This window comes from Brachyhypopomus gauderio, chromosome 12, assembly GCF_052324685.1.
Source record: "Brachyhypopomus gauderio isolate BG-103 chromosome 12, BGAUD_0.2, whole genome shotgun sequence".
In the NCBI taxonomy this organism is placed as follows: Eukaryota; Metazoa; Chordata; class Actinopteri; order Gymnotiformes; family Hypopomidae; genus Brachyhypopomus; species Brachyhypopomus gauderio.
In genome coordinates, this window is record NC_135222.1 from 10865509 (window position 1) to 10881190 (window position 15682).

Consider the following 15682-nt stretch of genomic DNA (forward strand, 5'->3'; position numbering starts at 1 on the left):
CAAGAATGTGCTTGAGGCCTGCTGGGGCTGCGTGTCCTCCTGGGCACCTCCTCTACATCCAGCTCCTCTTCTGAAGGGTCACCCCCTTTGATGTGGATGAATAAGGGACACTCCCATCCCCAAACTCTACCATCCACTACATAAAAAAAAATAATGCTGCTTTTAAACTCTTCCATTTTCTGTGGGGCAATGTTAATTCAATGGTATAATTATAATTTTCATAACATTTTTACATTGTTGAACAACATGGTTTGAGGTGTTGTTCCAAGATAAAAGAGCACAGAGAATTACATGAAACAAAATTATTAAATAAAACTTTGCAGTACTGATATGATTGAACCAGCTACAATTAATATTCACAGCATTTGACTTACAGAAGTACATTTTGCTCATGTGATCCTCTCATACGTATCCTCATGTGAGAATAGGTCAGAATTAAAAACACCAAAGCCCTGATTAGAGCAAATCAGAGTCTTTGTTTCTAGACTGTAGGGCCAGCTGGGGAAGTTCATATCACCCCCTATGGACATAACAGAAGCATCTACACAGATACATGAAGAAAATTTAAATAAATAATCAGTGCAACATTGGAATCATTACCCTTTTAAGTAGTCTATATAAAAGTAAGCATAAAAAAAGTATTTATGTGAAGTACTTTATTACTCCTTGCTGCATTAAGTAGTGGTTTGTCTGTCAATTTGATTAAGGGAAGGTCAAAGTGAAAGCAGAAGCTTGATCAAATATTTGACAAAGCACCAGTTCCCTTTTTTTAAATCAGTCAGAACTGCAGGTCTCTGTAACTGGGACAATGATAACAACGTGCAATTCTTTTCAGTTTGCGTAAAGACCAAACAGGTCCATAGATGACATTACCTTGATGACACAAGCTGCGTACCTAGACAAAGGGAGTAAATATAATGCTATTATTCCCTCAAAACGTGTCTCTAAGCTCGTTGATCACCAGCTGGAGATCTACATCTGTACCTGGATATTAAACTTCCTGACAACCAGGTCAACCACAGCTCTAAAAGCATCATTAAGTGTGCTGATGATTCTTGCATACTGGGTCTTGTCACAGACAGTGATGAAGTAATGGACGTGAAGTAATTAAACAGCAACAATCTATCAATGTCAGTAAAACAAAAGAAAAGACTGGACTACATGAGAAAGCAGGGGGGTGGACACTGCTACACTGGCGATGCTGACGTTGACAGGGTTAGCAGCTTCATGTTCCTCTGTGGGTTTATCACCGAGGTCTACTGCACATGGACACCATGGTCAAGGAAGCTCATCAGAGGCTCTATTTCAGGGATGGGCAACTTCCATGATAAAGAGGGCCAAAATTTTTTCAGCACTATTATTGGAGGGCCACATGACCACGCACTTCAAATAATTGAATATGAAAGACACTACAAATTATTCTCAATATGAACACATGTTAAAGGAATTCAGATCTGTATGTTTATTGCACCAACATACATCTATTTTCTGCATATAAATGCATTAACATTAATAAGCAACAAAGACAAAACATTTGCTTAATAAAAAAGTGCAAAAAGGTATTTGAACTCCTTCATATCAAAGAACTGTAACGCGAAGCGCGCTGCGGAGCGAGGAGGCGGACACACGGTGAGAAGAGCGAGATTTAATAAGGGGAATTCCATAGGCGAAGTCGTTTGTACAGTCACGGGTCAAAACGGGAGAGCAAGTGGTCAACAGGACAGGCAAGAGTCGTAACAGGAGAGCCATTCACAATGGAGAAACACAACGGAGACGGAAAAAACCAGAACAGCGATGACAGATAATCCACAAAACCGAACAAACCACAAATAACTGACAACGGGCGAAACACAAGTACACAGGACTAAACTAGACACAACTGAACACAATGACGACACGTGCGTGGCAGACAGAGGGAAACCAGGACAACAGATACGCAGGGCGGGATAACCGGGCAAGGAACAACACCGACACGGGAGAGGGGCATAGCCCTACGTGACAAGAACAAAAAAGTCCTGCTCTATCATCTTTTCTTTTCTTTTAATTATTAAATTATTAGGGCGGCATGGTGGTGTGGTGGTTAGCACTGTCGCCTCACAGCAAGGCAGTCTGGGTTCGATTCTCGGTCTGGGCTGCTCTGTGTGGAGTTTGCATGTTCTCCCTGTGCCTGCGTGGGTTTCCTCCGGGTACTCCGGTTTCCTCCCACGGTCCAAAGACATGCGTGTTAGGTTGATTGATCACTCTAAATTGCCCGTAGGTGTGCGTGTGTGTTGGACTGGCATGTGGTGCATGTGGTGGACTGGCGACCTGCCCATGGTGTACCCTGCCTTCGCCCGGAGATGCTGGGATTGGCTCCAGCCCCCCCATGACCCCGACTAGTGGGATTAAGCGGTTCAGATGATGGATGGGTATTAAATTATTATTGATCTATTATCCCTGGCTTAGTAGATACATAGGAAGGTTGCTAGCTAGCTAGCTAGCTAGATAGATAGATTTGAAGCTTAGTAGATTGTGTGTTTGTGTGTGTGAGTGCACGTGTGTGTGCGTGTGTGATTTTGTGTATGACATCACAATATATACAGTGATGTCATGGAATTGGCTCAAAGCCTGAGGCTTCTCCTCCATTGGAATGAGGAGCCACTGCTGGACGGAAGGTAGGTTGGCAGGTAGGGAGACAGAGAAGTAGGTAAGTAGATGGACAGATAGATAGATAGATAGATAGATAGATAGATAGATAGATAGATAGATAGGTTTGAAGCTTAGTAGATAGATACGTAGGAAGGTTTCTAGATAGATAGATAGATAGATAGGTTTGTAGCTTAGTACATAGATACATAAGAAGGTTGCTGGATAGATAGATAGATATAGATAGATAGATAGATAGATAGATAGATAGATAGATAGATAGATAGATAGATAGATAGATAGGTTTGAAGCTTAGTAGATAGATACGTAGGAAGGTTTCTAGATAGATAGATAGATAGATAGATAGATTTGAAGCTTAGTAGATTGTGTGTTTGTGTGTGTGAGTGCACATGTGTGTGCGTGTGTGATTTTGTGTATGACATCACAATATATACAGTGATGTCATGGAATTGGCTCAAAGCCTGAGGCTTCTCCTCCTTTGGAATGAGGAGCCACTGCTGGACGGAAGGTAGGTTGGCAGGTAGGTAGACAGAGAAGTAGGTAAGTAGATGGACAGATAGATAGATAGATAGATAGATAGATAGATAGATAGATAGATAGATAGATAGATAGATAGATAGATAGATAGATAGATAGATAGATAGAAGGTTTCTAGATAGATAGATAGATAGATAGATAGAAGGTTTCTAGATAGATAGATAGATAGATAGAAGTTTGAAGCTTAGATATACAGTTTTTCTCAGTCGGTTTGGTTCATTATACAGATCAGAATTGAAATTCTCAAAACAGTTCATTCAGTCTCCACATCTCAAAAGTGCTGAACATGTTGTCATAATCTCTACGGCATCATTTTACATTTATTTAGTTAATTTTTTTGTTACATTTTGGTAATTTATCCTAATTTGATTAAATTGTTTGCAAGTGAACATTCAGTTACAGTAAGAAAGGGAATTGGTGAAGGCTTAGATCAACCAATGGTCTCAACCACAGGTCAGAGGTGCGTCTCATGAACCTTTACTGTAATTGGCAAACATTTATAGACGCTAAACACGGCAGTATCACAAAGTCTCATAATGGAAAGACAAGGCCATGTATAGGGTGAACAGTCAATAGGAGAAGTAAGACTGTGGTGTAGAGGGGTAAGACTGTGTGGTGTAAGGCTGAGGGGACAAAACAGTGAAATACAGTAAGGGCAACAATTGTGGACCATGTAAGTCATGGTCTCACAATGGCTGAAGCTGGTTGCTGGGTGCAGCCGAATAGATAGATAGATAGATAGATAGATAGATAGATAGATAGATAGATAGATAGATAGATAGATAGGTTTGTAGCTTAGTACATAGATACATAGGAAGGTTGCTGGATAGATAGATAGATAGATAGATAGATAGATAGATAGATAGATAGATAGATAGATAGATAGATAGATAGATAGATAGATAGATAGATAGATAGATAGGTTTCTAGGTTTGCATTTTTGCATTCTTATACCATATAGGATATCAAGACTAGCTCATAGTGGTAGCAGAGGTTCAATTTTCACACAGCAAGAGGAGGCTGTATGTGCTCAGGTTGTTTTGAATGTGTAGAATAAGTTTCTAATTTTGCTGTTTTTCCAGTCAGTTGTCTGTCTTTTCTGAATTTCAGTCAGTGTTTTTGTCAACAAATTGCAGTGCGAACAATACCGTCAAACAATATTGCTGTACAAATTTGATTCCAGTCCAATTTCTTGTTATCAGTCTCCCACATACAGTCACGTGTAACTGTGTTCCGTCTGTAGGAGCCACTGCTGGACGGAAGGTAGGTTGGCAGGTAGGTAGACAGAGAAGTAGGTAAGTAGATGGACAGATAGATAGATAGATAGATAGATAGATAGATAGATAGATAGATAGATAGATAGATAGATAGATAGATTTGAAGCTTAGTAGATTTATACGTAGGAAGGTTGCTAGATAGATAGATAGATAGATAGATAGATAGATAGATAGATAGATAGATAGATAGATAGATAGATAGATAGATAGATAGATTTGTAGCTTAGTACATAGATACATAGGAAGGTTGCTGGATAGATAGATAGATAGATAGATAGATAGATAGATAGATAGATAGATAGATAGATAGATAGATAGGTTTGAAGCTTAGTAGATAGATACATAGGAAGGTTTCTAGATAGATAGATAGATAGATAGATAGATAGATAGATAGATAGATAGATAGATAGATAGATAGGTTTGAAGCTTAGATACATAGGAAGGTTGCTAGATAGATAGATTTGAAGCTTAGATACGTAGGACAGTTGATAGATAGATAGATAGATAGATAGATAGATAGATAGATAGATAGATAGATAGATAGATAGATAGATAGATTTGAAGCTTAGTAGATATATACGTAGGAAGGTTGCTAGATAGATAGATAGATAGATAGATAGATAGATATATATACGTAGGACAGTTGATAGATTTGAGGCTTAGTAGATATATACATAGGAAGGTTGCTGGATAGACAGATAGATAGATAGATAGATAGATAGATAGATAGATAGATAGATAGATAGATAGATAGATAGATAGATAGATAGATATACGTAGGACAGTTGATAGATAGATTTGAAGCTTAGATACGTAGGATGGTTGATAGATAGATAGATAGATAGATAGATAGATAGATAGATAGATAGATAGATAGATAGATAGATAGATAGATAGATAGGTTTGTAGCTTAGTACATAGATACATAGGAAGGTTGCTGGATAGATAGATAGATAGATAGATAGATAGATAGATAGATAGATAGATAGATAGATAGATAGATAGATAGATAGATAGATATACGTAGGACAGTTGATAGATAGATTTGAAGCTTAGATACGTAGGACGGTTGATAGATAGATAGATAGATAGATAGATAGATAGATAGATAGATAGATAGATAGATAGATAGATAGATAGATAGATAGATAGATAGATAGATAGATAGGTTTGTAGCTTAGTACATAGATACATAGGAAGGTTGCTGGATAGATAGATAGATAGATAGATAGATAGATAGATAGATAGATAGATAGATAGATAGATAGATAGATAGATAGATTTGAAGCTTAGTAGATATATACGTAGGAAGGTTGCTAGATAGATAGATAGATAGATAGATAGATAGATAGATAGATAGATAGATAGATAGATAGATAGATAGATAGATAGATAGGTTTGTAGCTTAGTACATAGATACATAGGAAGGTTGCTGGATAGATAGATAGATAGATAGATAGATAGATAGATAGATAGATAGATAGATAGATAGATAGATAGATAGATAGATAGATAGATAGGTTTGTAGCTTAGTACATAGATACATAGGAAGGTTGCTGGATAGATAGATAGATAGATAGATAGATAGATAGATAGATAGATAGATAGATAGATAGATAGATAGATAGATAGATAGGTTTGTAGCTTAATACATAGATACATAGGAAGGTTGCTGGATAGATAGATAGATAGATAGATAGATAGATAGATAGATAGATAGATAGATAGATAGATAGATAGATAGGTTTGAAGCTTAGTAGATAGATACATAGGAAGGTTTCTAGATAGATAGATAGATAGATAGATAGATAGATAGATAGATAGATAGATAGATAGATAGATAGATAGGTTTGTAGCTTAGTACATAGATACATAGGAAGGTTGCTGGATAGATAGATAGATAGATAGATAGATAGATAGATAGATAGATAGATAGATAGATAGATAGATAGATAGATAGATAGATAGGTTTGAAGCTTAGTAGATAGATACATAGGAAGGTTTCTAGGTAGATAGATAGATAGATAGATAGATAGATAGATAGATAGATAGATAGATAGATAGATAGGTTTGTAGCTTAGTACATAGATACATAGGAAGGTTGCTGGATAGATAGATAGATAGATAGATAGATAGATAGATAGATAGATAGATAGATAGATAGATAGATAGATAGATAGATAGATAGATTTGAAGCTTAGTAGATATATACGTAGGAAGGTTGCTAGATAGATAGATAGATAGATAGATAGATAGATAGATAGATAGATAGATAGATAGATAGATAGATAGATAGATAGATAGATAGATAGGTTTGTAGCTTAGTACATAGATACATAGGAAGGTTGCTGGATAGATAGATAGATAGATAGATAGATAGATAGATAGATAGATAGATAGATAGATAGATAGATAGATAGATAGATAGATAGATAGATAGATAGATAGATAGGTTTGTAGCTTAATACATAGATACATAGGAAGGTTGCTGGATAGATAGATAGATAGATAGATAGATAGATAGATAGATAGATAGATAGATAGATAGATAGATAGATAGATAGATAGGTTTGAAGCTTAGTAGATAGATACATAGGAAGGTTTCTAGATAGATAGATAGATAGATAGATAGATAGATAGATAGATAGATAGATAGATAGATAGATAGATAGGTTTGTAGCTTAGTACATAGATACATAGGAAGGTTGCTGGATAGATAGATAGATAGATAGATAGATAGATAGATAGATAGATAGATAGATAGATAGATAGATAGATAGATAGATAGATAGGTTTGAAGCTTAGTAGATAGATACATAGGAAGGTTTCTAGATAGATAGATAGATAGATAGATAGATAGATAGATAGATAGATAGATAGATAGATAGATAGATAGATAGGTTTGAAGCTTAGATACATAGGAAGGTTGCTAGATAGATTTGAAGCTTAGATACGTAGGACAGTTGATAGATAGATAGATAGATAGATAGATAGATAGATAGATAGATAGATAGATAGATAGATAGATAGATAGATAGGTTTGTAGCTTAGTACATAGATACATAGGAAGATTGCTGGACAGATAGATAGATAGATAGATAGATAGATAGATAGATAGATAGATAGATAGATAGATAGATAGATAGATAGATAGGTTTGAAGCTTAGATACATAGGAAGGTTGCTAGATAGATTTGAAGCTTAGATACGTAGGACAGTTGATAGATAGATAGATAGATAGATAGATAGATAGATAGATAGATAGATAGATAGATAGATAGATAGATAGATAGATAGATAGATAGATAGATAGATAGATAGATAGATAGATAGATAGATAGATAGATAGATAGATAGATAGATAGATAGATAGATAGATAGATAGATAGATAGATAGATCTCGATCCGCAGATTCTAGCCAACTATATACCCATTTCTAATCTCCCATTTATCTCTAAAATTTTAGAAAAAGCAGTTTCCAATCAGTTAAACCACTATCTCCAATCAAATAGTGTCCATAAAAAGTTCCAATCAGGATTTAGACCAAACCACAGCACTGAAACAGCTTTACTCAGGGTAGTGAATGATCTACTAATATCGGCCGATAATGGGCTTGTCTCGTTCCTTATACTGTTAGATCTTAGTGCAGCTTTTGATACTGTAGACCACAACATTTTGCTGGATAGACTAGAAAACACGGTAGGTATTAAAGGAGTTGCACTCTCCTGGTTTAGATCATATTTAACTGACCGCTTCCAATGTGTAAGTGTTAATAATAAAACCTTTAAATCTGTGCAGGTTAAATATGGTGTCCCACAAGGGACAGTCCTAGGACCACTTCTATTCACACTGTACATGTTACCCTTAGGCGAGATTATGCATAAGCATGACATGTTTCCATTCCTACGCAGACGACACTCAGCTATATTTATCGGCAAAACCAGATGATTTTTTTTTTGGCGCAAACAGTAAGACTGAGAAATGTGTAGAAGAGATAAAACATTGGATGGCATGTAACTTTCTAGCACTAAATCCCGATAAAACAGAATTAATAATAGCTGGGTCTAGGGCTGCGAGAGACAAGATACATAATGTAGCATTGAATCTACATTCTTTTACTATGACCCCCAGCGCAGAGGTAAAGAACATGGGCGTCACAATAGACACAGATCTCTCGTTCGATACACATATTAATAATATAACTAGGGTAGCGTTCTTTCACTTGCGCAACATTGCCAAAATTAGAAACATATTAAATATTAGTGATGCAGAAAAACTAATCCATGCATTCATATCCTCTCGTTTAGATTATTGCAACAGTCTCGTAGCTGGATGTTCTGGTAAATCGATAAACAAACTCCAGCTGGTTCAGAACGCAGCAGCACGAGTTTTAACAAAAACTAATAAGTTTGATCACATTAGTCCCGTACTATCGTCATTACACTGGCTGCCAATTAGATTCCGTATTGATTATAAAATACTTTTATTAACATATAAAACGCTGCATGGCTTAGCTCCAGACTATCTTAGTGAACTTATTGAACAATATAACCCAGCGCGTTCACTTCGCTCGCAGGACGCAGGGTTATTAACTGTTCCTAGGATCAAAAAGATCACAGCAGGTGGAGGAGCCTTTTCTTTTAAAGCTCCACAATTGTGGAATAATCTTCCTGCCTCTATTCGGAACTCAGACACACACTGTAAAAAATTTCCATGTAAAATTACAGTAATTTACTGGCAGCAGTTTCACCAGTATTATACCCTATTTTTACAGTACGGATACCGTAATTACAATTACAGTATAATACTGTAAACACAATCTACACAATATTACTGTTTTTTTTTTTAAACCTACAGCAATTTACTGTTAATTTCTGTTACAGCTAACAGAACTCTGTATACAAAAACAGCAGTGGTAGCTCAGTGGTTAAGACGTTGGTGTTGCAATCCAAAGGTCCTGAGTTCGAATCCCCCCCTCCTCCTAGCTGCCACTGCTGGGCCCCTGAGCAAGACCCTTAACCATCAATGGCTGGGTTTATATTTATGGCATTTGGCAGACGCCCTTATCCAGAGCAACTTACATTTTAATCTCATTTTTATACAAGTGAACAATTGCGGGTTAAGGGCCTTGCTCAGGGGCACCTCAGTCATGGCCTAAGGTCTGGGAATCAAACCCACGACCCTCCGATCACAAGACCAGTTCCCTAACCACCAGGCCATGACTGCCCTTATATAAAATTCTAGCCTAAGTATTTTTCTAATATTTTTTGTTAGCTTCGTACGGTTAGCTAAAACTTTAGATTAGGTTTTCAGGTCCACGATGTAACTTGCACCACAATGCAGTGTTACAACTGCTAAAACACTGAAGCAAGTAGAAAAAAATAGGGAAAAAACTCAGGATTTTCTAATCTCCCAGCAGCCATTGCTAATTACAGTTAATTACTGTAATTAGGAAATGCTCAAAAGGGGGCGCTCGAATTACAGCAAAGATACCCACAATGCTTATCAGTTCACAGCAACTTCCTGTATATGAAGTATACAGTAGTTTACTGTCAGATTTTCCCTGTAAATTTATAGTCCTGTTAAAGAACAGTAAATTACCAATTTTCTGTTTGTATTAACAGTAGAGTGCTGTTTTCAAAAATAACAGGTTAATACTGTTGGAATTCTGCTGTAAATTAACAGCAATTTTTTACAGTGCAGTCTCAATGTTTAAAACTCGATTAAAGACTCATCTGTTTAGTTTGGCCTTTGATTAATCTGTTACATATTTACTACATCTCTTATCTTTTCTCCGAGGTTCACCTGGAGAGTAACATTGCAGTCGGAGTCTACAATACCAGCATCGCTGCTTCAACACGGAATGAAAGCCTGGCGTTCATCAACAGACATTTACAGTGTCAATATCAAAACCCAGAACTTTCATTTTTACCTTTACTTAGTCTGATTGTGTGATTTGTGTGTGACTTGTGTATTTGTCTGTATTTTGTGTAATTTGTGTGTTAACGGGCCGCCCAATGGAGGATGGGTTCCCTTTTGAGTCTTGGTTCTCCCGAGGTTTCTTCCTATTCCCCACCATCATAGGGAGTTTTTCCTCGCCACTGTCGCCTTTGGCTTGCTCATTAGGGTTCTGGACCCATAGTATTGTTAACCTTTTAAATCCTGTAAAGCGCTTTGTGACAACATGTGTTGTGAAAAGCGCTATACAAATAAACTTTGATTGATTGATTGATTGACGGTGACTTTTTTTTGTTAATGTTCTCTAACGTTTCATTAAAAATTAATAAGTAAATAAATAAAAGCCGAATAAAGCCAACCTACCATTTTTATTCATTTATCTGAGGTTTAGGTTTTTACTTTGAAGTGGAAAAAAGTCCTGAATGAGAACGGGATCCCGTTTAAGGTGCTCTAGATAAAAAAAAAATTTAAAAATCCGATTTGACTATTAGTCGACTAAAGGGAAATTCTGACGAATCAGATTCGACTATGAAAATCCTTAGTTGAATACACCTGTAGTATGCACAGATATTGTTTATTTATATTCCATCTCTCTTTAATGTCTATTATATATTATTTGATCACACTAGGTTTATTTCTACTTTATTGTCCAATGCATTTCATTGTACCAGTGCAGTCAGTGCTGATTTTGAGCTAGTAACTGATTCTTTTGAAACAATGTTTTTTTTATTCAGTATTATGTTATTCTTACATCTCTGATGCTGACCTATAATGTATAATGTAATTCTACCAGTGATCAGTCTTCCAAACATCTGGCAGCATCACAGTATCAAGGCCCTGTGGTGCTATTAATTTCCCATCTTCTTTTCCACTTTAATTTTTATATTCCTTACAATATATTCTTAGTTTTTTTATGAGAATAATGCATCTGGTTTATGGTTACTGTGCAGTTGTTATTGTGAAAAGGACAGGTGCTGATAAAAAAATAAGAATATCATAAAAACGTTGATTTCAGATATTCTATTTAAAAAGAGAAACTTGTATATTATACTCATTCATTACACACAGACAGATTTTTTTATGATTATAACTGACAACTAATGAAGTCAATCAGTCTGTGGCACTGCTCAAATGTAATGAAAACCCAGGTTGTGACCTTCAGCTCTTCTGCATTTTTGGGTCTGGTGTATTACATCTTCTTCATCACAATATCCCATTGATTTTCTATGGAGTTACGGTCAGGGTAGTTTGCTGGCCAATTAAGAACAGGGATATCATGGTCTTTAAACCAGGTCCTGGTACTGTGTGCTCTAAAACTTCCTGGTAAATGGCAGCGTTAACCTTGGACCTCAGAAAATATCAACATCAGCGAGTAGGGTCTGGCCGTATATCTCACCTCTGACTCTTAGCTCATCTGTGGGACCTATTGAGGTTCCAGGAGGTCCTGTATTATCTTGACCGCCAGCTACTGGCGTGGGGCGGTATTGCACTGGAATATAACAGGCGTCATTTACCAGACAAATCTAAGTGTCTAGTGTTCGTCTAGCATCAGCAATATAATTTAAAATCAAACCAAAAAAATCTATGTGTGATTTTCTCCATAGGATGTGTTTCTCCTCCATCTTGCCCTGTCCTGAGTGTCCTCCACTGACACACCAGCCACTCTCATATCCTCTACCACTGCATCCATAAACCTCCTCTTAGATCTAACTCTCCTCCTCTTGCCTGGAAGTTCCATCCTCAAGACCCTCCTACCAATATACCTCTCCTCCCTCCTCTGTACATGTCCAAACCATCTCAATCTCGCTTCTCTAACTTTATCTCCAAAACATGCTACATGTGCTGATCCTCTAATAAACTCATTTCTGATGCTATCCTTCCTCGTCACTCCAAATGAGAATCTCAACATCTTCATCTCAGACACCTCCATCTCCCTCACCTGTCTCTTTGTCAGTGCCACTGTCTCCAGTCCATACAACATAGCAGGTCTCACTACTGTCCTATAGATCTTTCCTTTGATTCTAGCCGACACCCTTCTATCACAGATCACCCCAGACACTTTATGCCATCCTCCCCACCCTGCCTGCACTCTCTTCTTTACCTCTCTTCTTCTATTCTTTTATAGGTTGTGTTTAACATGTGCTTAAATGCCACTGTCAAAAATGGTTACATTCTTTCTACTCCATTCAGTTAAAAATGTGTAGTATAATATATATATATATATATATATATATATATATATATATATATTAGGGGTGGGACGCGATCAAAAAAATTAATCGAATTAATCGGAAGCTTTGTAATTAATTAATCGAAATTAATCGCATTTTAATCGCATTTCAGTATTTAACATGAGAAATATTAATTTAAGTTTGAATGATGAATGAATCAATGAACATAATCAAACTTCAACATCTTGTTTATTTTTCCACCAGTCTACTACACAGACCAATATATTAGTGCAGAAAACAGTTCAGAACATTGGAAATTCTGACCAAAATGTTGTTTAATTTTGGGAGTTTTGCTCAGGATATTGGAAAAATTGAAGTAAATCAGAAGATGTTTTTTAATACCATTTTAGATGGTATACTTTTCTTAAATTTCCCAGGCCTCTGCCACAGGCATCTCCATAGTGCCTAGAAGTGGTCTTCTGCATGCTCAAAGCAAATGACTGGATCTTCCATTCATCATCTATAATATGAGCTGTCACACCAAGATCATTCTTGTTGCTAACAGAGGTCCAGTGATCCCCAGTCAGAAGCACATTTGTGGCGCTCTTCACAATAACCTGTTTTACTTCCCTTTCACAATAACCAGTTTTTTTTCCCTCGTTCTTACGTACGAGGTTAAGAAGTACTTGGTGCTAAGAACGTTTTGGGAAACTCACCCCTGGACGGTAGTTCGTAACTTGCATCAGTTGACGCAATGTGCAGCGCTTCTTGTAAGCCTTCGACCACAGAGAGCGAACAACACAAATAATATGACGCGTCATGTATAAACGCGTGCGGAGTCGCGCGCTACGGTCACTCGCGAAAGTTTAATCCAGTCTTAATGGTCCAATGAAGGTACTTTAAAAACCAGGACATTTCCTCACTTTAAAAAAAACCCGGGACGACCAGGACAGGATGTGAAATGCGGACGTTTAGGTCACCCTATCGTACTAGGAATACATTTAGCAGCTAAGTTATCATTACTGACCTGCGCGTTAAGCTGGGCGTACACTGTGCGATTTTTGGTCCATTTTCAGCCGATTTTTCACTCGTTTCGGCTCAATCGCGTGTCGTGCATCGTATAGTTTACACAAGTAAACGAGGAGCGATTCACACCTCACGACCAACTCCCGATCAGAAATCGCAGCGTCGCAAGAATATCAAACATGTTTGAAATTCAAATCGCTCCTCGTGAGAGTATCGCACTGTTGAAGCAGCTCCACGAGCCGACTCTCCCTGCGATTTAGTCGTACAGTTTGAGCTGGAGCTGAGTACACGATTTCAAATATCGTACAGTGTACGCCCAGCTTTAGCTGCAACATGTTTTGCGTTGAGGTGGTAACGAAGGGTGGAAGTGCTCCTGTGATAAGCGAACTCCTTCCTACATAAAGTGTAAATAACACTATTTTTGTTTGAACTTCCATCTGGAAGTTTCTTATATTTAAATTTCCCATCCACCAGCGTAGCCTCTTCAGTCATCTGCATCATGCTCATCTTATCGTGCGTCCATATAATCTGTACGCCTGGAACTCGTGCACTGAGAAACGTTCCACGATGCAAAAGTGTATCGTGCGTTAAAATGCGTTAATTTTTTTAGTGCGTTAATTTTCCTGTAATTAATTAATCGAAATTAACGCGTTAAAGTCCCACCACTAATATATATATATATGTGAAAGCAAGAATGATTTAAACACATGGTTATATTATACATTTATGTGCAAATATTTGTAAACGGAGTTTCATTTATATATAAATATTAATTATAATATAATTAATTCATAATATTACCCATATTTTTTGGACTATAGAGCGCAGCTCAATATAAGCCGCACTTACAAAGTAAAAAAAATGGAAAATGTTGTATAAGCCGCACCGGGCTAAAAGCCGCATATATCTACTGAACTGAATACATTTAACTGAACTGATCAGTTTCTGAACGGTGCCTGTAGCTTTTTACGTGCGACAGATTTGGCTTTCAGTCGGTGTTTCCAAATTCCGACTCCCCTCGTTTATCCGCATAAAGATGCTACAGATTATATTGACGATTTATGTTTCTATGCATAAATAAGAGCTAGACTTTAATTATCCATCACAGCAAACTGCATTATCTATGTCCAAAGCCACACTGGCTCAAGGGTGTTAATTATTTTAAATAAAAAACACACTGGCTATACCGAAGTTCACCTCTGACCACATGACTTCGCAGTATTACAGCAGTATTATGTCTAAATATCTAGTTTGGACAAAACTAAAGTGCTCAATGAACTAAGTTATAATCACTGTAACTCCCTAATATCATCTGTAGCGTCTTTATGCGTGTGCAAACGAGGGGAGTCTGATTCTGCCGGGGAGTCGGAATTTGAGGTGGGGAAAAATGTAGCAGCTAGTCCAAACTTTTGCACACGACTGTATGTGATGTTTGCTAGAAAATATATATATAATATAATATAACCCATCTCTGCATTCAAAATTGCTCCCTATTACACAGAAATAGGGTACTATTTACCATTAGCTGACACAATATAGTGAACTATTTCTGTTGTAGGGGGCGAAAGCAGAGGAGTGATTTTGTGATCTGACATGCTTAATTTCTTATGCAATCACGTAACAGCGAGTCGTCATTTCCTGGTCTCAGGGATGAGATCGGTCTCAGAGAGGAGATGGCCTGCAAGGTGAGATTTACGGCCAGACACTGTTGACACCAGCAGATGACATGCCACCCCACACCATCACTGACTGTGGAAACTTTACACTGGACCTCAAGCAACGTTGAGTCCGTGCCTCTCTTCCTCCAGACACTGGCACATTGATTTCCAAAGGAAATGCAAAATTTACTTTCATCAGAGAATATAACATAGCAGCAGTTCAGTCATTTTTGTCAAGAGATGCTTCTGATGCTGTTGCTTGCTCAAGAGTGGCTTGATACAAGGGATATGATAGCTGAAACCCATGTCTTGCATACATCTGTGTGTGATGGTTCCTGAAGCACAGACTCCAGCTGTAGTCCAGTCTTGGTGAATCTCACCCACATTTTTTATGGGTTTTGTTTTAATAA